This window comes from Hemibagrus wyckioides, linkage group LG08 (genome assembly GCF_019097595.1).
Source record: "Hemibagrus wyckioides isolate EC202008001 linkage group LG08, SWU_Hwy_1.0, whole genome shotgun sequence".
Classification (NCBI taxonomy): Eukaryota; Metazoa; Chordata; class Actinopteri; order Siluriformes; family Bagridae; genus Hemibagrus; species Hemibagrus wyckioides.
The window spans coordinates 10,810,893-10,838,220 of NC_080717.1; the positions used below are offsets into that span (position 1 = coordinate 10,810,893).

The window sequence follows — 27,328 nt, forward strand, 5'->3', positions numbered from 1 at the left end:
CTAACGTTTAAACTCTCTGTATTTACAGACTGTCTGCCATTCAACTCAATAAATGAACTGAGTCATCATACTGTAGAGGTAGTAACTGTGCCAGTGTGATTATATTTTAATCCAGAAAATTATATGACGAAGTGGTCTTGACCTTGTTTTAGTCTTCAGATTTCTCCTATAATAATAATAATAATAATAATAATAATAATAATAATAATAATAATAATAATCCATCTATGAATTTTCTGTACTGCTTATTCTACACAGGGTGACTGGGAACCTGTAGTCTATTCCAGGGTCTCAGGGCACTTTGGACAGGGTGCTAACCAATGGCAGGGCACAATCTCTCACACACATTCCAGTCAATTTAGAGATGCCAATGATCCTACAACACTCGTCTTTGGACTGGGAGAACACACACAGTGCAGAGGTAGGACTCGAACCTCTAGCTTCAGAGGTGTGGATAAACATGATAAGCACATGGAGCATGTGCCACCCACCTATTAACCAGCCACTAGTGCTTTAAATGTCTGATTGAAGTTTTTTGGTAAATCACATGAAATGTGGGACTTCACTTTATTAAACCAGGAGACATTTATTCAGTAAATATTCTCAATTCTAAGTGAGCTAGGCAAAATGCTTGGGAATCACCTGTTTGTTTTTATTTATTTGTTTTTTCTATATATTAGATATTAAAAACGAGATATTTCTCTTCTCACTGTGGCTGTTTCCCAGTGGACTCGGTACGGAGAGAATCATTTCTGCAAGGCAAAATGTGCAACTTTAGCTGTTTTTTTTTTGTTTTGGACAGAAGGGTAAATGAACTGTACCAGCCACAGATGTCCGTGTCCAACAAGATCTGCGCCTGCATAGATTCAAGAGTTCAGAACATAATGAGGACTTTTCTTTTCACTGTTTCCCGGGATAATGTTTCAACGTAGGCAGGAAATCACACAAAAGGCACTAATAAGGCCAAGTGTGAGTGTATTTGTGTGTGGTGGTGGGGGTTTTGGAGGGATGTAGGACGAGCCAGGGCAGTGGGAGATCTACCACTGATGCAAACGCAACCTTTGATGTGGTTATCTGTAAAGCATGGCTGGTCATATTCAGTGGATATGTGATTAGGTTTCATCCTTTAGTTGTGATTAAGTCTTGTAAAAATTCTTTAAACTGGATAGATGAGGTTTGGGCAGTTCTTATGTCCAGCCACACCAATTTTTTATTTGTTCTTACACACAATCATGCTGTGCACAAAGCAAGAAATAAAATATTGTTTTAATTTTTTATCACCTTTAGACTAATATAATAATAATAATAATAATAATAATAATAATAATAATAATAATAATAATAATAATAATATATTAACATTCAGGTAATTTCCAGAAGCTGCTGCAAATGTTATTTTATGTAAGATTCAATACTTTTTTTTTTTAAAAATCCCTTTTTTCCCCATGTTATTCTTTAAACAGTTCTGTACAGACATTTAAATGAGAAACATTCCCTAAAAATCAAATACCGAAACTGTCACTGGAAGCAAAAACGATCCTTTGCTAAGAAACAGTATATGCAGCTGTATTCCATGCTGTATTCAGTGTTTATCCTCATATCCTCCTCTGTCACTGCATACAGCCTGAACCAGGCTCAGTGTGACTCATGTTGGCTTTTGACAAGCTGAATATACACTCGATACCCAGTCAGAGCAATTCTCTCTCCACATGATAAAAATGGCATGTCTGCCTTCTCATAACCGATACGCCACTGACCTCTGATCCTTCTATTAAGGAATGCAGTATAGTAATGAACAAATGATGAATCTAAAATCACAAATACAAATACAAACAGTAGGTGCAGTATTCTGGTTTTTTGCTTTGCTTTTCTTTTTTTTTCTTCTTTTTTTAAGGGAAGCTTGCCAGAAAGGTTTACAGGGCATCTCATTGAAACTAGAGGTTTGCATGAAGATTCTAATACCACAGAAAATAAACACACAAGTCGTGGGAGCTTTTTATTTTCATAGTTGAATAGTTTAATAGTTTCATACGTCGTACTCGCTACAAGCGTGAAAAACAACGATGCGAGAGCATGACGATACTCACTTATGAATGGGAGGTGAACGATTTTGTTTAGGATCAGTGGCATGCTGCAGTATTCCAACCTAAAATACCGCCTCTAAAATTATTCCTCTATAGGTCTCTACAAACTGGCCCAAAATTCACAAAAGTCAAGCACTGTTATTGATCGAGCTGCAGCTTCATTCCAGAGATGTGCACAGAGCTGCACAGAGTCTCGAATAAACATTTAATTAACTTAAAAATAAATAGCATTTCATTGTGCATGTTTTGCGACATTCTGAAATAAACCTTTTTACCTCGCCACAGCTTTCCGCCTTCTGATCGCATGTCCAGTAAAGTTTTCTGACCATTCTGGAATATAACAATCCTAAAGACTGAAGTAAAGCAGATCAAATATTATTTGGTGACATTAAAGATGATGAAAGATAGTTCTCGAATTTGTTCAGTCACATGAGATAGAAAGCTTGCAAGAAAGTTCCACAGGGCAGCAGAGGGACATGTAGAAGTGATGCGAACTGAGCATCACTGAGAATGAAAAAATGACTTATTCCCAACAGCTCTGAGGTTTTCTTTTTTCTCCCCAGGCCAAGGTAGTAAGGTAAGCATAATATTCATGCAGATAAAGATCCAGCTATTTTCAGCACTAAAGAGATACAGATATAGTTAAAGCATTGTGTTATACCTCTAAATGCTGGATGTCACTTAATCAATTGTCTCCATAGAAACCAAGAAACTCTTACTTAAAAAAAATAGGATTAAAAGCTTAAATAGGTAGGTCTGACTGAAGTGATATGTAACCCCAAAAGATATCATTGGCAAAAGATCAAATTAAGGCAGAAATTACCCTTAAGATTGAGTTATTGGTAGTACACTATTTGGTAGCATCAATACACTTTGGAATGATTATGTAAATGAGCTTTAAGACAATTCATTTATGTGCCTGGGGTCAGAGAAGCTCAACAGCTGTTGTTAATGGGTAATACAGTGAAGCATCAAAGAGTCTGTGCAAATACGCATGCTTGTGCGTGTGTGTGTGTGTTTGCATTTGCAAGATGAATATTCATTGTAACCTGTAAGAAGATGCAGTTATTCCCACTGCTCTGTGTAGGAGGGTAAATCCATGTGGGTAATGCATGTGTAAAGTCTCAGCGCTTCTGGTCAAAACAGATATGAATATTCACATGAAGCTAAAGCTCTTTTCATCACCCATCGCTGTAAGGTGAAGTCAATAGCAAATGCAATACAACGGGCATAGCAAACAGAAGTGTAGTGCAATCTTAACATCGCTAAGGTCCACCGTACGCTTATAAATTTCATGTCTTATTAATGCGTGATCAATTGAAAAAGGGGTGCCAATAGTTCTGGAGCTGTAATATGGTCACTAAATCTATCATTTATTATTGTTATCAGTTACTAATTCAATCACAATCATTAATTGATTGACCTGTTCTAATACCTTTACTAGTCCCCCCCCCCCAAAAAAAAAAATAAAAAGGTAAAACTTTTTTAATGACGATCATGAAATTTGAAACTGGGTTTACAGAAAGCATGGGCCACATTCATCTTATCAAATATAAAACTGACCTTTTACTTGATCTTACTGTGGAAATGTCACTGGGGTCACAGGAAAAAATTAGAAGTTTGCAATAAGTCACTTCACATCTGAGTCTCTTCAAATCTATCTTCAAATCTCACATGTAATAAGATTGAAACCTGAAATAGATTTAGTGAAGGCAATAAACAGCTACTTTCACATATACACAAGAGTTTAGCAGATTATACATAAATAAAAGCGGACCAACAATAGAGCCTTGAGGGACTAAGTCTGAGGTGGAAAAGTAAAGAGTAAATAGAAGGAAAGATTTTTTTTTAAAAATATATATAGTTATATTCTTTAGCTATATTTCAGTGATCTAATCTTACCAGTTAAAGGTATATGCTGCTGACTGGAAGGGTTATGAGGTCAAATCCCTGGACTGATAAGGAATGTTGGACCTCTGACCAAAATTCTTGAGGCATATGTTCTAACCACTAAGCTACCTGTACCTAACCAACTGCAAAAAACAAAACAAAACAAAACAAAAACATTATTGTCTAGAAATTTACCTGAAGCAAAATTCCAGTAAGCATACAAAATACCAAATGCACTAGTTTAATAGCACCATTTAATACATTTTTCCAAGTAAGTAAGTGAGTAAGTGATTGGATTTAGATAAGTTATCAGATAATTCACTTAAATGCCATTAATATGCCATTAATCTTGCAGGGAGTAGTGTTACTTTGCCACATCTCCAGGTTCCCTGGTTCGATCTAAAATGCTGATTGCTGACTGTAAATATCCTCTAGATGTAAATGAGTGTGTGTTTGTCTTTGCAGGCACGAGTTCCCCACAACCCTGACTAGGATAACGCAGTTACTGAAAATGATATTTAATTAAAATGAAAACTAATTGAAAGATCAAGAACCATGTGCTTAGATGCAAAAAAGTGAATATTTTTATTTGATAGTAAAATTATTTCCTAAATATTGACCATAAATGGGTGCAGAGGGCAGATATAAGCATCACATTTTCTTTTATGAAATATTACTATTATTTTTATGAAATATCCAAAACACTACAGCCAAGTACACACTGAAACACAGACAAAAAGCAACACATAACAAGACAGGGACCAGACTAGTGGCTGGGTTATAATTAGAAAATGCATCCACTATTATGAGCATGCTAATGTTGATTAAAATGAAGAAAAAGTTATGAACCCTAGTCCCTCAGTGCCAGTGTCAGAGCTCATATTAAAATAATCTATAGTAGTGTTTTTAAAATATCATTTATAAACATAATTAGATCATTATTTGAAAACATATGAGTGATTTTAAGAGAAGGAAAATGGCCAGTAACTATTATTGTATAATGAAGGCCATTAGCAAACAAAACTGCAGTCCTATTAAAAATGGCACAGGCTTGATTAGGTAGATTTCACATAGCTAGGCCAAGGTGTTGAACATGGAAATCTAAAATCTCATCCACAAGGCAGCACGACTCGTTCCATGCAGTCTTGGAAATTGATAGCCTTATTAAAACTAGCTCCCTTATGAAGATTAGAAAGGAAAGTACAGAAAAGTGTGACTTACTGTGCTATGCCCAGTTTGATAGAAATTGATTGTTGGAAAATGGAGGTTTTTACTGTGTTTTTTTTTTTTTACTCGTCTATCAAGTACCTTGTGTCTTACCAGAGTTTAAGACAGATGTAATGCTACCCCTGAGCAGAAGATAAAGACCTGAGCTCTTCTCCATCAATTTATAATAGAGTGGCTGTGTTTCTCCCATCTTCAGCTGTCCAGTTTGAGTAAGTCTGTGTCCACTGCAGCCTCAGATTTCTGTTCTACACACACAGGCGTGAATCCCAATGTGGCCTTCTGTTCTTGTATCTGCTTCAAGTTGCGATGATGTGCATTCTGCTATGCTTTCCTGCTCACCACGATTGGAAAGAGTGGTTATTTGACTTACTGTTGCCTTCCAGTCAACCCAAATCACTCTCCTCTGACGTCTCATCTACAAAGCATTTCCTCCTTCCTGTCTGCCTCCAGCAACCATGCCTTCACTTGGAAACATGGATACGGTGTACCTTTGACACCCTAGACGGATTGCCACACGCTACGGATAATTTAGAGATGTTATTCAGCCTACAGTGCATATATCTGAACTGGAGGAGGAAACTGGAGTACCCAGAGGAAACCCTTGAAACAGGGAAGAACATGCACTCGAAAACCCCCAACACAACCCCCCCCCCACTAAGCCACTGCACCCTCTGAATTATTATTATTATTATTATTATTATTATTATTATTGTTGTTACTATTATTATTATTATTATTATTATTATTATTATTACTGTTGTGGTTCTTGTTGTTGGTCAGTTGCTGTGACCTAAATTTGTAATTGTTCTTGAGCCACACGGGTAAGGGGGCAAAGAAGGAACGGTGAGTTAACGAGTGCGCGTGCGAGCAGAGCAGGTGGGGGGGATACAGAGAGAGAGAGAGAGAGAGAGAGAGCGAGCGAAGAGGAGGAGAGGAGAGGTCCAGCTGCAGAGAGAGAGAGAGAGAGAAAGAGAGAGAGAGAGACGACTTGATACGACAATGGAAGCAGCCTCGAGCACCCGGTAGAAGACGACGAGAAGGCGAGGAGAAAACGAAAAGCACGCACGAGGAAGGCTTGTAAAAACGAGGGATTTAAGACTCGGCTCGCGCGCCTAACGCGGACTTCTGTTCTAAAATGGAGCAGTGAGATTTTGGGGGGGGAACGAGGCTCTGTCTCCATCACTGAGAGGCGCGTCCACCTGCTACGAGCCGAGGCCCGGAAAAAGAGAAGAAAACATGGAGAAGTGGTTGCGCTGAAGGGGGGAAAACGTTTATCCGACCGGCCCGAGCTTTGATTTTATGTGAAGTGAAGCGACATCTCAGTCAGAGGTAAGGGGAAAACCGTGTCAACTTCACGCGCTTACGTTCCACTTCCGCTCCCGGACATAAACACGCGTGCATTTGATCTCGCGCGTCCATAAAAAGAGGTATATCGGGCTGCATGTGTACGGGGTACCGGCATCGTTTTGAATGAAAATCATATGTTGTATGCCTAAGAGTTGAATAATCCCCACACTGTCCCATCGTAAGGCGCTGGGAATCAGAATTAATGGGCAGTGTGTGTATGTGTGTGTAGGATGACTTGACAAGGCTCTGCCAGGACAATCTGTGCCCTTAAGAGATTTTATACTGGGGCAGCTCTGAAACATTTATATTTCATTGCTATCAAGACTCTCATAGCACAGATCACATTAAATCGATGAAGAAATGCGGAATGGCATTTATTCCCTTGTTTAAAATGTGAAATTAGAGATGTCATGTCTTTCTTTTAAAAGTCATCTGTTTTTGCTTTGTCTGTGATTCATATTTCTGGTCACTAAAATTGTACACACTTTGGACATCACAAATCCGGAAACCTACTGTACTTTGTTCTAAATGGTGTGGTACACCTTCTGGCGTGTGTTAAAAACTATGCAAAAAGCCCTTGGTTTGGATGCAGCATCAAGACATACTGAATATAGTATTATATCACTATCTGTCTGTTTTGCTCACTGGCTGACTCACAAGTCCATCAATGGGACAGTCTTTCTTTTTTTTCCTCAGGATTTAGTCATGTGCACTTGTTTGTTTTCACAGTGGTCATCATAACAATGTTTGTCTGGACAGTGGCTATGAATATGAATTCATTTAGAGGTTGACCAGATGGCAAAATCAAATGGTGGTTGAACCAGGAACTAGGCTGAGCTGCACAATGTGTAAAAGAGAGAAACACGCTTATGTAAATAGAGAATAAGGCTGGCGCTGCACCCAGCAAGCGCATCTCACTGATGCACCATTACATCAATTTTGGGTTGATATGCCTTAGTAAAAGCTAGACTTTTGTTATTATCACATCTATTTGTTGCCTTGAATCGATAATAAAGATAACATTTTTTGGGCTTCAATTCAGTCTTCAGCATTGATTCTTTTTGAAATTTGCAGCTAATATTGATTTAACATACTATACATTGGACGAGCCCTGCCTGGCGGGTAGGCTTTTAGCAATGATTGTGCGTCTTTTATTAGACTATTGAATATAGACCTGCCGTACCAATTAGGGCCTGCTTGAAGACATGCTGTGCCTCTTGTGCTCCTTCATATTGGATGTCTTATTTAAATTCTACTTTTGTCATTGTGTTTTGTGTTTCTTTCCCCATTCTGAAACACAACAGCTCATATTCTTATTTTGCCGTATATACGTCTTCACGGCCGAGGGTGTACATCCTCCGTTAAAGAAAGTTGTTCAAAAGACCTTGGCCTAAGGCATGCTTTATAGCGTGCCATACATTGCATGCATGAAGAAAAAAAAATTCTTATTACTCAGATGAAAGCCAAAGCTAATCATTTTCCATCCCACACGTGATGACTCGCTTATTCCCATTCAGAACAATAAGACGTTGATTCACATTAGTGTAGTCTATTTACACAGGAGCAGTGTATTTGTATCATAGCAACATTCAAAAAATAGGTTCAAGTTGTTAATTTAATTAGGAACAGTTTCAAGCTGTGGATTAAAACTTAACATTCACGGCTCATGTCTCATGTAATTTGATAATAGGAAGGGTTTGTTATATATAGTTTTCCTGAGTTTCTTCCAACTTTTAATCATTTTCTACTTTCCAACCACTTGCTAGTTCTTTTAATTCAACTAGCTACTGGGGAGGGTGATGATTACCGTGACACCGGCCACCAAACTGATGCATATGGGACATCACAGGACAGCTTAATAAACTCAGAAGAAATCGCTCTCTCTGCCTCCAGACTGCAGATTGCTGTGTCTTATAATGCTTTTCTCTTATGGCATTTGAAAACACTAAAAGAAATGTTTAAATAGATTGGTAATCACAAACATTTCCATCAGGACTTCCTCACACTTATCTATGTCTATGCTTGTATAGACTACACAGGCAAGCTTTTCTAAAAATATTTTTAGGATGATGAGCATAATGGGTAATAGATAAATATGTATGCAGTCATACTGTATCATAGGCTTTCACACTGGCAGTTTAGGCTGAAACAGTGCAGGATTTGCATGAGAAATTGGTCATGTCAAAGGTGTTATACAGACCAGGAAGCACAGCACGGTACTGAACCCGAGGCTGTAGGAGGTGGTCTGAGTTCTGTTGTACCAGAACTGTGCATCGATTCTTGTGAATGTAGCTTGTCCACATTTGTTTAGGAAGTAAAGTAACCTGCACATGTGTTTTAGTCGATGATGAAATCATTTTCCACAATACATGTGAACCATCAGTGGCAGGGGAATGCTGTGGGCACAGAAGAGATGCTCTGCCATGTATAACAGCACCAAAATAATAAAACAATGAAAAAAAAATCCCCATAGTGAGACGTGCTGTGTTCTTCATGTGCACGTTTGTGATGACATAAAATGAATGCAAATTCACTGAGGTTTGAGTGAGTCTGAAACCCGACAAATGCTTCAAGGGCTGCTGGGAAAAATCACACTCAGATTTGGTCCCAGTGTGAAAACCAGCATATAGAACAGGGATAGCTTAACTTGTACATTGTTCCTTGTACAGCGAGGCTCAGAAAAGCTCAGAAAATCATGCGTGAAATGTGACGATTGTACATTTTTAACACTTAACCATTAGATTAGACATTTGAAGTGGTTATATATTGGTTTGTTGTGACGCTTCACTCACACAGCATTTTTGGCTAGTGCCACAGACCCTGAATAGATGAGACACAACTGATTTATTTTTTCATTTTATTGAGGCAGGTGTAAACACATACTTCTCTGAACAATCATCTTTAAAAATGCTTGTCAACTCTCCCCTTCATGAGCTAATGTCTCCAGACCTGTAGCTAGTCTAGATATTCAGCTTAGTAATGTACATGAATACATATGTGATTAGACAAACCACAATCTGCGCATGTGGCATACCGGTTCATGTTTATAAAACTGGATTTAATGAAACAGGACTTTTTTCTTTCATACACGATTCAGTATTTGATTAAAGTCCACTGTTGCATCTGCATCCAGACTGCAGATTTCTAGTTGCTGAGTGCTGATATAGAAGCTCAGGCTATAGGTTCACACACACAGCCTTGTTGTTCTTTGATCACATTGTGTCTGTGTTGGATATGGAGCCTCTGCATGGCAAGCCATGCTGTGTCAGGAACAGGCAAGCACTAAAACACTTTAAAGTGGGTCACGGATGTTGGTAAAAATGCTGACGATGGCTTTCCGGACTGGGTCTCTGTCTCATGCACTATCACAAATGAGAGCCCTATTGCACCATGCTAATATATAAGCTTCGTGCCCTCTCCTAAACACGCCCTCCCCCAACATGGGCTGCCGGAGCGTTCTGTAATTACATAGAGGTGAGATCCAGGGGAGATTTGCTCAGTGCCTTGATTGCATTTCATATCCGCGTGCACTCTGCCTTCCAGACTTACTCTCGCTTGCTTCCGTATTTGCTTCTATTCAGCATTTTTCCTCTTGCCGTGTTTTAGCACACTTTAATTCAAGCTGCAGTAGAATGGTAGATTTTTTTTTTTTTTTTTGAGACACAGACAGAGATGCCTCAGTATTGAATGCTGGTCATGTTTGCGATTGACCAGGGCTTAATGTAAACAACAAACATATTATAATGGTGTTACTGAGTTTGCATGTCTGTCATTGTTCAGTATTCTAGCAGTTGCCGCAGTGTAAGTGTTCTTTTCAGTCGAGACGTAGCTTTTTGCCATTACAGACAAGCAGACAAGCAGAGTGCACATGGCACAGACTACCGTGCAAATACTGCAGTTTCCCTCACATCCTTCACATTCAACAGCTCTCTTATTAAACACCTCATATAGCACCCGATGTCTCTGTTCATGAAAAGCTCGATTCTTCTTTTATTTTCCAATGAAATAAATATGACTGCACTAACTTTAGTCTATAACTGGATAAGCAGCACTATTTAGGGAGAGTGACTTTCGAGTTTTTTTTTTTTTAAGTATCAAGCCAGCATTTTCATCTCCATGTGAGTAGTGCACAGATTTTACACCGCATGTAAATTACTCTACTTTAGTAGTTGTGGTCAAGAGCTCCTTGATTAAATTATGGCCCCATCATGTGACGCTCCAGCGTTGTTAGCGGCGAAATGACTCAGCTGTGGATGATTGCAGGTGCAGAGGCATGGATTATGTCTCTGAAAGCAAAGAGAGTGATAAGCATGTGAAAACTTCTGGACTTATTTCTAGTCAGAATGTTTTAGATGCCATGTCTTGTGTTCTGTAAAGTTGAAGATGGTTTGTAATTATCTTTCTATTTCACCTCCCTGACAACTTCTAAAGGGGAAAATTAGCCTTTGTTAGCAGGCTTTGACTAGGTGGTAAGTGCACGTCCCCCTTAATGGGCATTGTAAGGACTGGGAGTGCAACTCAGATAGGGGGGTTTATTCCCTCTGGATCAGCAATGGGCAGGTCCCATGTGAGAAAGAAACCGGGACCTGCCCAGGACTCGAGAATGACAGGAGCTCCTTTGTGCACTCGGGCCCTTCATGCTGCAAAGCTCTTGTTTCAGGCTTTGGCACGGGGGCCAAAGAGGCCGCTTTTTGGAACAGAGGGGACCGGAGAAGGGGCAAAGGGACGTTGTTAGGATGTTTCCTGCACTTCTCATTCTTTTATGGAAGAAGGTGGTTTTGTCCTCGCAGAATGGTTACAACTCAACAGAATTCTGCAGGCAGGAAGTAGGAGGGCACTTCATTTGTTTAGATGCTGTGATGACATGTACACTGGCGTATATTTTATGTAATCATGAAAAGACAAAATAGAAATAAGTCTAAGTAGAAATTTACATCACCTTTGGTGTGTCTAATTCGTTTTTCCTTTCGGCTCTTCACTGACGTGATAAACCTGTGAGATATTTAGAAATACATATGTCATTTATTAATGATTATGTAACACACAACACTCAGAACTATACAAGATAATACTACAATCCATTTTTTGTTCCTTTTGCACTGCTCTCGGTTCTTCCTAGGTTTCAGAATCTGAACTGAGGAATCATTACGTTGCTTTTTGCTTGCAAAAGGACAACCGCCACTTCAGTGCCAATAGTGTTGAAAGCACTACACTTAAACATTTAAGCAAACATTTCAAACACGCCGATTTTACGCTCAGCCTCACACACTTGAAAACCTTTACATAAACATGTTGTGAAAAGGATAGGTTTTTTTTCTCCAACTTTTAACGTCCTCCTCAATTAGACACCACTGTGACTTCAATACCTAATTAATTTATGCGTTATTATTGTGCTAATAAATGCACAAAATATAATTAGCCATGTTAATGAATCAGTTCAGCTCCTGCAAGGCACTCATATATTCTTCGTGTTTAAACTGAAAAATCATTTTAGCGTTGAGCAAATAATAAACTCATAGTTTGGGTGGAAGTTGTAGATATGAGGTTGGATTTTCGGAGGATTTTATGATGGTGAAGTTTATCATTTTGGCATACGAGTCGGTCCTGTGTTAAAATAAAGTCATATCAAATACAGTGTCCTTTCTATCCACGAATAAGCAGCAGCGATTAATCACACACTGGTGTTAGAGATAAAAGACCTTACCTTGGAATACCTTGGATTTATTATGCTAATTAGTTCCTACAAGTAATGTTAAATAAACACGCGAGTGTTACAATTGCTTACTTTTGTAATTAATAATTATTCAAACAAGTAAATGTAAGACACATGTCTGATGATACACAAGCCAAATCATGAGATTCATTCCGCAGTGGTGTTGGAGCTTTATTCTGAAAAAGGGATTTTTTAAAATAATTTTTCTTTACTAATATATGAAGTATTTATGTCAGGAGGTGAAGGATGTGCAGACTTTTATTGTGTGTGGTGTAAAAAAATAACAACAAACGCGAGTACAATCCAAAATAGCAAAGCACACGGGCTACGAGCAAGCCTATGGAAGGCAAAGCCGCACACAAAACAGAAGCATGACAAAGACGCTGACAGAATCCAGATAGCGATTCGGCATAATCATGACAATTTACTTGCATCATTTTTATAGAAATTGATGTGAATGGCCAGTAAAGTAGAGTGAGTAGAAATGCTGCTGTGTGTCGACGATGAACAAAAAAACCTGCATAATGATGTTACTATATAGTGATATTTATATCATATTGCTATGGCCTGCTCTTGTAGATCTTGTTTTTTTTTTTTTTGAGGCAGAAAAGTATGCTTTCAGTCTCTGACAGCCCTATAATTGTCTTTAATCGAGTATGAGGTTGTACACAACCCTGTAAAATCCTTTTGGACTCCTGGCGTCTGTCACTATGAACAAAATCGAAGAGCATTCCCCTAAAGAAACACAGAGTTGTTGACCATTGCGATGTGAATCGTTAAGCAGAATTAGGATATTGATAAAAAGTTTTAAAAAGATGGAACAAATGTGCCAGAATGGGGATAATATTTGGAGTGGATTTGAAGAAATCATCAAATGCTTTAGGTTTATGGTCCTACATCATAACATACTGGCTCACTGATGATTATACTAACGATTAATAAAGGAACACTGAACAGATATCAAGTCATAAAGAGACAAACAGAAACAGAAGAATAAAGAATAGCTATAATCTAAAACATTCCAGACTGCATGTGAGCTAGTCAGGGGCATCATCTGGGAGCCGTGTAGGAGAGCTGCACCACTCAGCTGTACAGCCGACCGAAACTTTATTTTTAGCACTAACATGAATCCACATCTGAATCGCATTCTGTCATCATGTGACATTAAACTCACCTATGATCAGGTCTGCAGAGTTCCCATTTCACATCATCTAACACCTTAAACGTTTTTCTTTTTTTTTTTTTGGCGGAGCTTTTCAGCTCTGCATCGTCTTTTCTTCCCCTTTTCTATACATGGGAATCAGTGTCACTGTCTGTGTGAGGTAGATGTGAAAGGGGGTGTGTTTGAAGATATGCAATGAAGCGGACCATATTAATATTTTGGATGGGTTGGGGGGGAAGGAGATTAGACGGATTTTGAGGGAGACAAACAGCAAAATACATCCCTTCCCCACCAAGATGGGCCATGCTGGTGACTCACCCACACTGACGGAAAGGAGACACAATATTATCATTACTGTTGTTATTTTATATATATATATATATATATATATATATATATATATATATATATATATATATATATATATATATATATATATATATATACACTACTCACAAAAAGTTAAGGATATTCCGTTAAGGATATGCACTATAACCTTTACAGGTGAACTTAATTTGACTTTCTCTACACTTTTGAATGTTCAGTGTTTCAGTACTTTTTTCATAACTTGCTGTTCTCTAACAAGGTGCATAACGGCAAAATTCACAACTGGTGTTTGATCCATGAATCGACCAATAAATTTTCTGGTTCATTTAGAATTGGTATTTAAACAGTCCTCTTCATCATGCAGTTCACATTTTGACATCATGAGACTAAGACCACACCCAACAATTGATCAACAGTACCTTGCCATTGTGAGGCTTCAAACAGGATGTTCTCAGAGGGAAGTGGCCACTGAGCTTAGAGTGTCACAGAGTGTCATCAGCAGGTTGCGACAGAGATACAGAGACACTGGAAGAGTCACAGAAAGGCATAGAAGTGGACGTCCTTTGGCCACATCCCACTTTGATGACTGCTTCATTGTGAACAGTGCCGTGCGGAACCGGATGATGAATGCCACTCAACTCCAGGCACATTTAAGGGAGGTGAGAGGCACCAAAGTGTCACGTCAGACCATTCGAAACCGTTTACATCAGCGTGGTCTGCATGCTAGACGACCTGCAAGGGTACCTGACCACACCACCAGACACAGGCATCGGGCCAGGTAGCAGTTACGCTGGACGAGGGACCAATGTACCTCAGTGCTGTTCTCTGATTGATTCACGTTGAGCAGAAATGATGGCCGCCAACGATGTTGGAGACGTCAAGGAGAGCACTATGCATCAGCTGCTGTTGTGTTACAGTCTACAGAACTGCCCTACATCTTGTGAATGGTACAGTGACAAGCCAATACTACCTGAATAACATCATTAATCCAGTCATTGTGCCCCTGCATGAACAACACAGACCTAATTTCATCTTCATGGACGACAATGCTCCAGCTCATCGAGGTCGCATCATTAGAGAACTAAGTAATTGATGGTCAAGGGCACATGACAAATTATTGAGACATTGATATTTTTTGTTGTAGTATACCCACCACTGTTGTTGGCTTTTGTTTCAATAAATTGTTTGAGATGAGGAAATCACCATTTCATGCTTCTACTTAAATGCCCTACTTTCATGATACAATATCACTGTAGCTTGAACTTTTTACATTTTCCATAAATTTCACCGAAAATCCAAATATCCTTAACTTTTTGTGAGTAGTGTATATATATATATATATATATATATATATATATATTTCTGTAGCACTGAGCCATCCCACTTTGCTCAGCAGCCCACTGGGAGAACATGGCCAGTCTGCCCCTTGATTTTCAGTAAAGCACCAGGATATTTTAGATCAAATCCTGATTACCTTTGCCTGAAGGAATGGCTGTTGATGGATCTTGCATCAAGATAATGACCATAAACATCAAAATTAACACAGAAATAGGTTTGGGACACAAAATCAATGTTAGACTCTAATAGGATTTAAAAACTATTAAAAACCCTGTGCTTGGAATTGTAGAAAGCTGTTCGCTTGCATATAAACATTAATGGCTTTGAGCTGTTAAATTGTTGAGTCTGATTGGTCAGAGAGTTTTGATTGATTTTCTTTAACAGCAGCTTGGTTATAGTTTCCTCTGCAAGACTAATCACAGGTTTATATTAATGCACTATTGTTTCTATTGCGATAGAATGCTTCACTTTATCTAAGAATAGTTATAAATGTATTTGTTAGAATGAAGTGTTGTTTTTTTAAACCATGATAAACATGCAGGGGTCATGGTAGCTTAGTGTTAAGCACAAATCCCTCATACCTCCAAGATTAGGGGTTTGATTCCTGCCTCTGTTTGCATGTTCACCTCATTCTGTCCCCTGCCTCTGGGGGTTTCTCTCTGCGCTCTGGTTTCCTCCCCAGTCCTTTGACATATGTTGTAGACAATTTATGAATTGTCTGTAGTATGTGAATGCAATAGACTGGCTTCCTGTCCAGGATATACCCTGCCTTGTGCCCTGAGTCTCCTGGAATAGGCTTCAGGTTCACTGAGACCCAGTAGGATAAGTGGTGTAGAGAATGGATGGATTGATGGATTTAAAATATATAAGTGGTTTTCTGGTGAAACTTACTGTAGGAAATATTTATGTGAACATATACGACGAGACTTCAGTGTCAGCGCTTTGATCTAAAGCTGTTCCTTTAAGCTTTCCTTGAAGACTTCTGGATAGAGGATTTGCACTTATGGATCTCGCTTATGTAACAGACTTTTTCCTTCTGGCTGAGAGAGAGAGGTTAAGGTGTTTACAGCTGTTATAGTGAAAGCGATAAATGCGAACTTGCTTTATATAGTAGATGTTTCACCCCTGTTAAATATAACTATAAATGGATTAGGTAGTAGGTCTTTGGCATTGGTTTCACAATTCGGTTAGTATTGCAGCGTCATTGTCTTCATTTCTGTTTGAAATGATATGTTATAAGTGCATGGTGATGCCACGTTCATTTCTCTTCAGTATTATTTCATTCTGATGAATCCAGAGTCTGTTCCTGGCTTGAGGTGGGAATACACTGTGCATAAGATGTCATGGAACCATGCGCACACTCATTCGCATGCTACACTCGCATGCAATTCAGCACAGCCAGTCCATGCTGTGGCATGTTTTTGGCGGTTGGACGAAACCAGAGTAAACATATGTGGACACATGGAGAACATGTGAAGCAGTAACACTCAGGATTGAACTCTAGGGCTGTGAAGTTGCAAATTTGTCTGTGCCACCCTTCTGCCACCCTTGTATTGGAGCAGTGGTGATTATGTAACAGTTGTTGTGGTGCATAACGTTCACGCTACTGTATTTTGTTTCATCTAGTCATGGTCACTGTGCATTTTTGAAACCATAGTTAGCTAACCAGGCTACAGCCTTGGCCCTGAAATGATTATGTGTGGTAAAAGTCTCACCTGGATTCCTGCTTCTAACTAGTCACAACATTTCAAATGATGAAAGATTTGAAAGAAGACACTTGACACGTGAAAGAAATGTAATTAAAATAAACCTTAATTGACACATTTATTATGCTATGTTTATCGAAGTAAAATGTTACATGCGAGTTATTCCCAGCATCAGCAAATTGTCTTTGAGTAAAACATAAAGTTGATAAATCCTACCTTTATTTTATTTTATTCAAAGTTACACAGAGATCTCGTTCTGCTGTGTTTAGAGGTATTAGCGCTATTGCATCATGCGTTTTCAGCTCTGATGTTTTTGCAGTATGGCCAGAGAGAGATTGTGGGCATGCCGCATTATAGCAGTCAGGTAGAATATAGTAGTGTATGTATATATATATTTATATATATATATTTCCAACGTATGATTTATTCATGGTGTTTAGCTCAGATTTTCTCCCCTGCACTTCACTTCACACGTCAAGCTTTTCAGTGATCTCCAGAAGTTCTGATCTTTTTTAGGAATGTTTGTCGGATTCGCATAAAACCACTCCATGTGGAAATATCTCCCAGACTTCGCTTGTAATTAAATATCAGAACATAAATATCACAACCATGTAACTATCTCATTAAAACTGGGACAGGAGAGCTAACATTATGCATTATGCTAATTTTGGTCCGTTCGATTTAGTTGGTCTTTTTTTAAAAAATTTGGGTGGAATATTTCTCTGATACATGCCGCAGATGCGCAGATGGTAATGTATGTCGCAGATGCAAACATGGGGGAGGAATCTCGCTAAATGAATTTATTTCTCTGGCGAACAAGGATGAGTCATGATTCTTGAAAGCCGAGCCTTTTTATCACCCTAAACTCTCTCGCTGGAGTGTTTAAATGGGGACAGGGAGCGTGTGATTAACGAGATTAAGCTCAGAAAGCTTTCACCTGTTTGCCGACACACTGTCTTCTCCAGAAACCTCGAGCGGCCTGGCAAAGCATGGATGAAATCAGTATGCGTCGCCACATTGGGACCTGTCAGGGTTTTACTGTCAAGGTCTGTACGGTCTGATTATAATTATTTTTTTTTCCCTTTCTATTCTTACTTCCCTTCACTCAGGGGAACGGAGTATCCAAAACATAGATCTCAGCCCATTTCGTTCATTATTCCATTAAAATGTTTTATCAGGTTATCCTTTGGCATGGACGATTAATTTTCCTGTCAGAATCAATTTGCATTTCTCACAGGGCAAGTCCTTGATCAATCTGTAGGAGATGAAATACAGTCTTTACTACTTGGATATGTACTGTATGTTACGCTGCATTCTGTTTGTTGTTGTTGTTTTTTTCTGTAGTAGATTTTTTTCCCCAGGCTGCACCATCACAGAACTTTATATTTGCAAAACTAATGAATTGTTGTACCAAGACAAATGCCATGTCAAAATGACTCCCAGGAAGGAAAAATACATATGAGATGTGTACATTATGACTTTATATTCCGCTCATGTCTTGATGTATGTCCTTGCCTTCGGAAGACAAGTCTCAGTATGACATGTTTCAACACCTCCAGGCATTTACTCAGGAGTACCACATATGGGACAAGGCTGAGTAGAAAAACAGTCCCCTCCCACCCCCTAAAGAAATGATCCAATGGAGAAATGATCCAATAGAGAACACCCCCTCGTTCTTTCCCTTGTTTGTGAGCTGCTTATAGAAAGCATTAAGGCTGATGGCGCAGAGTGCTCACCTTTTTAATATCCTTTTGAGCAGGAATTGAAAGACCTATAATTCAGTGGTTCCTCAGCAAAATAAGTAGAAAAGCCTGGTGCCAGTGTAGCAGTTAAGCAAGAAAGAGAGGGATGTGAGACAGGAGAGGATGTAAAAATGGGTGTGTGAGCACAGGGAGATGGCCTTTAGCTTTAATCTTTAGCACATGAAAGAGAGGGAAGACACATTGAGCTCTGGGGATTTGGAAGATCCCCTCAGCTCCAGGGTCTGTTAATGAATGTAGTCCGTTTATTGCAGTGGACTGATAACCTTGCTTGGCAGGATTCTGGGTTTTCTCCTGGCACCTGGCAGGCGCGCTCACTCGATTAGCGACAGGGCCACCTCTTTTGGGTGGGCAGATTGTTTTTTGGAAGCATTAATGCATGGATGATATCAAAAATGAAGGAAATCCTGTTGTCCTCATGGTTTGTAGCTCCAAATAGATAAAATGTTATATATGTCTAGGATGTTTTGATCGATCAGAAAAGTTTCATATTTAGACCTCATGATTCATGTGCCACTGAAGGAAATAATTAGCTTGGCAACTATTGCTGCATTTGCTCACTGCTAGTGGGTGTGGTATTTGGCTGTGCAATGCAAGATGCATAGAGCAAAATAAATCTGTTTTTGATACAAATTATTTCCTAAATGGACCATTTTGGATGTTTCCTGGATATGGGATTAAGTTGTCAAGTTGACACATTTAAGAAAAAATATTAAGTTTCACAACAAAACGTGATCTATACTAAATTAATTTAAACACGCTTCTATGTACTAGATTGATTGATGTAATGTGAACGTGACCAATTCACATAGTACTAATGAAAACCAGTTACATTGTGAAATCTCATGATGGAAACTATAGTATGGTATTAAATTTAAGGTAAATAAAGCCTGTGTCTGTTGACAAACACTAGCATTGTGGGTTCGATTCTCAGCTCGGATGTGATCTTGGTGTTTGCATGAAAATGAATCCTGTTAATGTTAGTTCAATCATGTGAAAGCCTTGTTTTTGCCATTTAGTAATCTCTTGTCCAGACCTTAAAGTGGTTTAGTTGAAAAGACTTGTTCTGCAGTGACATGTTCTTGTAAAATAAAGAAATGTTAAAAAAAAAAGAATAATGTTCGTTCGGATCAGGGTGAGCAAATTCAAATGAAAACATTTTTTTTTCAGTCCATATGCTGTATATTCTGAAAGAAGAGCTTCCACATGTTAAGGTATCTGGTTATCTAATGTGCAAACATTTTAAGAGCATTGATGTGAAGCTACGAAATGAAAAAAAAAAAAAAGTTTAAACACTAATGATTTCATTTCATCAGTGCTCATTCTAAACTCTTTTCCTTTTCATTTTCCAAGCTGTAATATCTGTGTTAGGAGACTATCTAATACAGGCTGAAGCTTTATGATAATATTCGTCCAGCCATGTTCCCCTGCCACTTCTGTGCTGATGAGCTCCAGATCCCCCCGGAGACTGTGGCTTCCCCCGTCACTTTTTAAATCAATTACTTTTTCTTCACCTGTGTGTCCCCCAGTTCTCCCTGGACTCTTGGTTGTGGCTCTCCAGCAGCAACCCTTTTTGTTCTGAGGCTTTTATATTTTTTGTCCTTTCCAGGGCCGTTAGCATTGAATAATGAATCCTCCAGAGACCTAAATATCCATGGTTGACTTGTAGTTAGCTATCGATTCCAATTTAATTCCTTCCTTTGAGATGGCTATTTCCACATCTTCCTTGGGTCGACATATGGCCATATGACAACACGTTTCACTTTATGCCTTGTATATTACGTACATAGATCGAAGCTGTTTTTGTATGAGCTAGGGAGGGGGTTAGTCCCCTAGGTGCGTTGACACAATGTAGCCTCTCCACATATGCCAAGGTGCACTTGTCGAAGGGAATTAGCGTACATGTTCTTGATGGCTCCGTCTTATTTTAGCACACAGCAGGTAGGCGGATAGCTTGAACTGCGGAGGCTCTCTGTGCAACAAAGTCTGCGTCTAATTAGTTTGTCTAATTATGTCTTTGTGCTGGAAATTTCTCAAATTAGTGGTATCATGCGGAATGTGAGGATGCTCATTAAGAACTGTAAGGCTGTTGCATTGTTCCAAGTGGGTCCCTGTTGGCTCTCATGTGGTCATGGTCTTCCTCTGGGTTTACCATCCAAGATATTCAGTCACCTTGCTGGACTTTTATAGTGCCTATACATGAAGCATACTCTGTTTGTTATTTTTGGTGGATCACACATGATGATTCGGTATAATAACAATAACCAGAGAACTCATTATCATCTTCTATCATGATGTCTTTTTTACATTTCTAAATTTTTAAAAAACATTCCCCTTTTAACATTTTTTCTTATCATATATTCTGTGGCGCACAAGGCAGATTTCTTCATTATGATATGCTGTCATATCAACTGTACACTATATTGTCAAAATTATGTGGACACCTGACTATCACATTCTTTTGTGCTTGCTGAACATCCCATTCATGTTTAGTTCCCCTTTTGCTGATATAATAACCTTCAAATCATAGATTTTGGAACATGGCTGTGGGAATTCATTTATTCAGTCATTAGTGAGGTCAGGGTGAGGAGATCTGGGGTGCAGTTAGTGTTCCAGTTCATCTCAAAGGCGTTCACTGGGGTTGAGGTTCGGGCTCTGTGCAGGACATTCGGGTTTTTCCACTCCAGCCTGGGCACATCATGCCTTTATGGACATCACTTTGTTCACAGAGGCATTGTCATACTGGAACAGGTTTGGGTTTCTTAGTTCCAGTGAAGGGAAATCTAAATGCTACAGCATACATTCGAGACAATTATGTGCTTCAAACTTTGTGGCAACAGTTCAGGAAATATCCTCATATGGGTGTGATGATCAGGTGTTCAAAAACTTGCCATATTTATGCAGCACTTTTAACAACTAAATGTCATTGTCACAGAGCAGCATTACAGAAATCTGGATGGAGATCTAGATGCCTAATGAGCAAGCCAGAAGCGACAGTGACAAGAAACAACCCCCTTAGACGACACGAGGAGGAACGGAACACATACTCTTCTGTGTGACATCGCATAGTAGAATTTTTATTGTACAGAGTTCATATAGTTGGGGAAAAAGGATGAAATGTCTTCAAAAATATAGGCATGCGAATGACATATACAGTATTTCATCAGCAAATGGAGTGCACACACTTTTCTGCTTGCATGTTTTCACAAAGCAGCATGCACATGTGGAGCTCAGGGACCTCTTGTTTCTCGGTGCACTCCCACTGCTGTGCGATGACTGCTGTTAACCCCCCTCACCCACCGTCCGTCCATCCGAAAGCACACAGTTATTGGTATTCAGACTGGCTGCTGGGATCCACACAGCCATTGTAGACAGAGAGCGAATTCAGTGAGTCAATACGCTGGTTCATTAGAGCACTGAGTCACTGCGAGCTGCCTCATTTGTTTGTGTTTGTCCAATACTTGCTCTTAAGAAGCACCCGCTGCCCATTCATATGACAGTCCTGACATACAGAGATTGTAGCTGCCTTGCATTCTTGTCCTAGACATTTGAATCAGGCTGAATTGATTGGGCTAGTTCCATGAACCTTGCATTTGCTGTATGAATGCTATAAAGCTGCGTATACAGCCTGAAGACAAGCTATTTAAAAACGCATACGAAGAAAGCAATATATGGTGTCCATTTAGTTTGACTTCTGAACTGGGAGTCACAAGCCGCTATACGTCGCTTCCCTTTTAAGCGGGAAAGACTATGTAACCTTGTGTTGAGTGCAGCACGGCTTACCTTAGTATGTTCCTTTAGTAAAATAGAAGAAAGGGCTGGTGGGAAAGGGTCTCGGTGTTCATCTCTCTTTGGCCTGCTCGTTTAACGCTCTTACATCCATACACACAGTGTGTCTCGACCCTCATTATGGTTGCTTGGAAGAGCGTGTAAATTCGTGCATTTTAACCATAACTCCAAAGGGCAGCAGGATGGAGGCACCTAACCTTTGAAACCGCCAGAAGACATCAACCATACAAATAACTCATTAACCTTATCCACTTAATGAAATGACCCCCCTTTTCCCCTGCATTAGATTTGTTTAATTGGGCATTGCTGAACCTAAAATGGCAAGTTCTCTTTATGAGCCACTGTGAAAGTAGGAATTGGCACCTGCTTACCCTAACATTCGTCCCGCTTTGCTAGCAGTACGTTCAGAGGTTGTCTCTCAGCTCTGTTCAGGATCACAGAGAGCCATTGATTAAAGGGGGGGAGCTCAATAAGAAGGCACTTTTAATCACCTCACTCAGAGGCGCTATTGTCTTGAGGCAGCACAAATAAACCTGCCAAACACCCCCAAAGTATATACGCTGATCCACGGATGCAGAAAGCCCTCTAGAAAGCTCCCACACAGACCGATCAATATGGTTGATTACGAAAGGGAAAAGAGCAGGGGCTTTGGCCTCATTTGTTCTCTTGAAGCATGGCCCTGCAGATATGTTGCTTAGCTTAAAGCAGTCTGTCCTCTCTGCAAACCCATGGACTGTTTAAATGTAACAAATTTAAGGTAATGATCCTCAATATGTGTCTACAAGGTTGAGCTCGCTAACTTATCAACGCAAGGTTCTTATTTTGGTAGCGCTCTTAAAGCGTATGATTATTATGTTATTGTGTGCCAGTAGTAATCAGGTAATATGCAGTAATGAAAGATTCATCAGATGTAGGTTTCTGAAAGGTACTAGGATTAAATCATTCCTACTAATAGAGTCTCATTACCAGTTTGTTTGGTATAATCAAAAGCAGCAATCAGTGGAGAGTCAATAATCATGTTCTTGTGCACATGTTGAAATATGTACTGCAGAAATTTGATACGTCTAGCATTTAGGTTTATTTGTATTGTGTTGTGCCACTGTGGAACAGCTGATAGTGACAGAGTGGTGTCAAAATATGGAAAATGCTCCACCTTGCTGCCTGGTATAACGTTTTATTTTCTTCCAAAGCCATACAGTGAATGGCAGCATTCCATGTGATGGGCTGCCAGTCCGACGGCGGTAGATAAACATACCAAAAAAAAATCAAATGACATGAAAGCTCTGACGGTCTGCTTGTCTATGCTGATAATGAGAGCTGCCAATTTATTTCAAAGAGAGCATTCTATCAAATGTATTAAGAACCAGTCAGAAAGGATATATTACAGACACGGTGATAGATATTTATAAAGCGCATGTTGGATGGAAGAAAAGCGTAATCAATTAAAATGAACCCAGTTATTACAGAATTGAACCGGCCGGTCTGTACAGATCTGCTGTTTGAGTCATGCATCAAAAATAATCATATCAGTGAAAGGCAAAAGCACATCAAAGACAATGTTGGAGCCAGTAGTCTAGCTACAGTGTCTTAAGGTTAGAAAAAAAAAGAAAAACATCAGAAATGATGCTACCTTTGAGAGATGTCCTTGGGGTGAATCCAGCTGAAAGGGTTGTTTTCTTAAGCTATGGCAAAGGTTCTGGAACATAGAATAAAAGAAACTAATTATGTGCGAACATTTTTTTTTTTTGTGTTTTTGTTTTAGACAGAATAGCTTTGGCATAAATTACAAAATTTCCCATCTGCTATATCCATCCATACGTCTACACATATATGAGCAGCATAATAAGGACTAGAGTCCATGCCTATGCACAGTGCTAATTTTTTGAAGTACTATATTAGATAGATCTTTACAGCGGGATATCATAAAGATATGACACTCAGATGAAAGCTGTATTGTGTCTAGCAGACACGCAGTTACAATGATGAGCCTGAAAAACCACCAACAACAAGGACTTGCGGTGTATTAGATAGAGCTGTTTTTGGGTGAAGCAGCTGTTGGTTCTTCTGCAGGTCAGTGCTAGGAGTTGATGTGGATGGGTAATTATACATGCTGCTGGATTGAGATGGGGGGTTGGTGGTTCCCTCTCTCAACCCTTCTGCTGTATGCTGAGGAAACTAATGAACTGAGAATGCTGGAGTTGTCCATCTGTGCCATTAACTAGCAGCTATCTCTGAACTCTGTCATGTGTCGCATGTCAGGAAAGAGGTATACACTTTGGAGTTATGAAACCTTGTTTGAGACAACAGAATATCCCACAATCCACAATGTCATGTGGTTCATCGAGTCATTTTTACAATGCTCCTCTCAGTAGCTGAAGTCTGCTGCCTGTTACAGCTGATAAAGTTGGACAGCTAGCTTCATTTGATAAATAGACTGTTTACTAGCATCAGATTTCATGTGCCGGAGCTGCCAGAGACGTGAGAGCTGTGGATCGGCGCAACGAGAGGAGACGCGAAGGAAAGATGAGGAACAGCATCCCATTGATCCCTCTCTGCAGCGTACACAGCAAGAGTTGTGCCAAGAGATTCTTCAGTCGCTGACAAACACACACATACTTACACACATACACTCACACACACACACACACACACACCACGGCGCAGTCTTTCACACGGGCCCACACACGGCTTATTGGCACTTTTTTCCCTCCTTCCCTCATCACTGCCGGTTCAGTAGCAGCAGAGATGTTTGTAGCGGAATACGTTCTCATACGTCATTTAATGGGTTGGTGTGAACTCTGCTCCCATTGGCTGAAAGAATTTGCGTGGATGTTAGTGTAGACGTGCAAACCAGGCTAGGCTTGCTCGATGAGCTTGTTTTTTTGTGTTTAGTGTCCAGACTCTTAAGAATTACTGTGCAATCATTGTGCAACCTTTTGTCTCCCTCCCCCTTCCTGCACTGAGCCAAGTTCAATACCCTCCCTCTTTCCCTCCCTCCTGTCATTTGAAATGTGCCCTGCATAAATGGAGGCAGCTGCTTGAGCATAGACCAAGGGGAGAGAGGAGAGGCTGAATCACAATTAGCAAGGCTTTTCCTTTTTCGATGCAACCCAAAGCTAGGTATGCTATTCAAGCTAGACCATTCAGCCACAACGACTGAAAAAATGACCGGATGTTAAGGTGTTCTATTTAATTTTTTTTTTGTCAAGATTCACTGTGTTTAGAAATCCTAACCCCTTTCTGTGACTCCATTTTTATAATTTGCACACATTGAAGTGAAAGCTTTTTTTTTTGTCATGCAATTTTAATGCAGCTCTTTGTATTTAGGATGAACACCATGTGCGTTTTTTCCTTTTTGCAATTTGCAAACCTCAAGGCAGTTTTGTGTCTCTTTTAAAACAGTGCAAGGACTGAAAACTAACTCAATCCACTGCAGATGGCATTACTGGTGTTTGCCATATGGAAGCTAGTATTCTGGATGTGTGTGTTTTTCAGTGAAGCTTTCACTGAAATGCCTGAATCGGGAGCAGCTCTGATGGGTGTGTTTGCTGTGTTCACTCACTGTATCCTGCGTATTTCTTTAAAAGCATTGGCCAGCGTGGGGAAATACACAGCACCAGTGACATACATCCAGTCGTTAGCGACTGTCAATCAAAGTGCTAGCAGCCTCAGTGGAGACGATCATGGTGAGACGGAAAGCCATGGTGATATGTCATGATTTAAAGAAGCCTAACAAGGTCAACGTGAAAGCAGTGAGCAAAATGGCTTTCAGAGCTTTTTGACATGGCGTCTGGAGACCCTGATGCCAGTTAAGCGTATGAGTCCTGCAGTTCATGCAAGTGCCCCATAGTGCTATATCCACCGCTGGACCTAATTTAGGTTTGCAAGAATAGCAGGTCTATTACTAGTGAAGTCGGGGTAACAGCACAGGTCATTGTGACTTTCATTACTTCCTGCTTGTTAACCGAACTTAGTAGCCTGCTAATCTAGCTGTTTCAAGGGAATACTGATTTGTGGAAGACTCTGCTCCATTGGTGTTTCCATTAAAGTTTCCATTCTTGTGTCTCAAACCCAACACTGTTGCTAAACTGATTAGAAAAATGGCTTGCAAACTTGATATGCTAAAATAGTATGTTTGGAAAGCTATTAGAATGCTGATAAGGGCACACAGGCTGTATGGAATGTTGCTATTTGTGTTGTGAAATATAGCTATAAAATATCCCACTTTCATTTACCAGTCGCATTGACATGCTGACGCAGTGGGCAACAATATTGCCTCACAGCCCTGAGGTCCCTGATTTAATCCTGAGCATGGATTAGTGTCTCTTTCTGAGATTCTGTGCATGTTCTCCTCGTGTTCACATGGGTTTTACTGTTTTCCTTCTACCTCCCAAACATATGCTGGGATGGCAGGTGGACTGGCTACGCTGAATTTCCCTTGTGAATGTGCATGTGCTCTGTGATGGAGTGGTATGCCATTCAGGCTGTATTCCCACCTTGCTCCCAGTGTTCCCATGATTACCTCTCTATCCATCATGATCTTACCTGGTTAAAGCAGTTACTAAAGATGAATGAAAATTCATAAAGTGAATGAATTTTCCAGAGGTTGTTGTTATCAAAATATCTCCAAATGCAATGTTACATATCAGAAGAGAGAGCAAATTTCTAGCACTAGAGTTAAAATTGCATAGAACTGCAAGCTGGCTAAATGCATGTTCTTTGTCTGGGTTAGCTAGCTATTATGTTTCAATCTGTCTTTTGTTAGCTAGCTATTTTGACGTTTAGAGTAAGAGAAATTTTGTCAATCTTTTTCGAATAGATTCTGTGCTATTATAGTGATACTCTGACAAATAATGAAAGATAATGCTGTTAACCAGGAACAGAGATTTCAGATTAACTTTTATTTTCCAAAATAATTACGATTGTGTTTGATTTTGTTCCTTGTTTAGAGCCCTGGTGGAAGCATGATCTACTGTTGCTTTATG

At 39.6% G+C, this 27,328-nt stretch overlaps 1 protein-coding gene across 1 annotated transcript in view; it reads left to right on the plus strand.

Moving 5' to 3' along the window:
• The first annotated feature begins 6,129 nt into the window (after positions 1-6,129).
• nexmifb (neurite extension and migration factor b) overlaps positions 6,130-27,328 on the plus strand; it is a 57,252-nt gene continuing 36,053 nt past the window's right edge. The window contains exon 1 of the mRNA XM_058396199.1: positions 6,130-6,530. The gene's annotated coding sequence lies outside the window, so the exon portion shown is untranslated. The remainder of the gene's footprint in view (positions 6,531-27,328) is intronic.